Here is a 1306-nt window from a genome sequence, read left to right as displayed (position 1 = left end):
GCATGTTGATTCTTGAACACAGCTACTTATGAGTCTTGGCTGTGGCCCTAAGCACTTTGTCTTCCAGTATTACCACCGGATACACAAATGCCACAGACACATAACTGGGTGAACCTTTTCAGATTGTGACTCAGCTTTGCTATAGTCCCCAGTTAGTGGTGTCCAGAGCTCTTAAGCACACTCTTTAGCTTTGGATCACGACTTTAACCACTCAGTCTCAAGCTTTTTACTTGGACCTTCATGACACAAGCACATGGTTAGGGACAGCTTGATTTAGCCGCTTAGGCCTGGCTTTTATTTCCTTGGGCCCTCCTATCCATTAATGCCCAAAGCCTTGGATCCTTTGCTTTTTCTTTCTAAAATTTTCGCCCCCTTTTTTTTTTTTGCTTTTTCTTGCTTCAAGAATCAATTTCATGATGTTTTTCAGATCATCAATAACATTTCTCTTTGTTCATCATTCTTTCAAGAGCCAACAATTTTAACACTCATACACAAAAAGATCAAAAATATGCACTGTTCAATCATTCATTCAGAAAACAAAAAGTATTGTCACCACATCAATATAATTAAATTAAATTCAATAATAATTTCGAAATTCATGTACTTCTTGTTCTTTTGATTTAAAACATTTTTCATTTAAGAGAGGTGAAGGATTAATGGATTTTATTCATAGCTTTAAGGCATGGTTACATACTAATGATCATGAAATAAAGACACAAAACATAGATAAACATAATACTAAAAACCGAAAAACAGAAGGAAAATAAAGAACAAGGAATGAATCCACCTCTAGTGGCGTCTTCTTCTTGAAGGACCAATGATGTTCTTCAACTCTTCTATGTCCCTTCCTTGCCTTTGTTGCTCCTCCCTCATTGCTCTTTGATATTCTCTTATTTCTTTGGAGAATGATGGAGTGTTCATGGTGTTCCACCCTTAATTGTTCAACATTATGACTCAAATCTTCTAAAGAGGTACTGAGTTGCTCCCAATAGTTGTTGGGAGGAAAGTGCATTCCTTGAGGCATTTGTTGATGATGAACTTCCTCATGTTCTTCTTGAGGGCCGTGAGGAACTTCTCTTGTTTGCTCCATTCTCTTCTTTGTGATGGGCTTGTCTTCTTCAATGGAGACATCTCCATCTATGATAACTCCAGCCGAGTAGCATAGATGACACATAAGGTGGGGGAAGGCTAGCCGTGCCATGTGTGAAGGCTTGTCAGCTATTTTGTAGAGTTCATTGGAGATGACTTCATGAACTTCCACTTCCTCTCCAATCATGATGCTATGAATCATGATGGCCCGATCCAC

The sequence above is a fragment of the Arachis duranensis genome, chromosome 9, assembly GCF_000817695.3.
Source record: "Arachis duranensis cultivar V14167 chromosome 9, aradu.V14167.gnm2.J7QH, whole genome shotgun sequence".
Taxonomy (NCBI): Eukaryota; Viridiplantae; Streptophyta; class Magnoliopsida; order Fabales; family Fabaceae; genus Arachis; species Arachis duranensis.
This window is presented reverse-complemented; position numbering follows the sequence as displayed.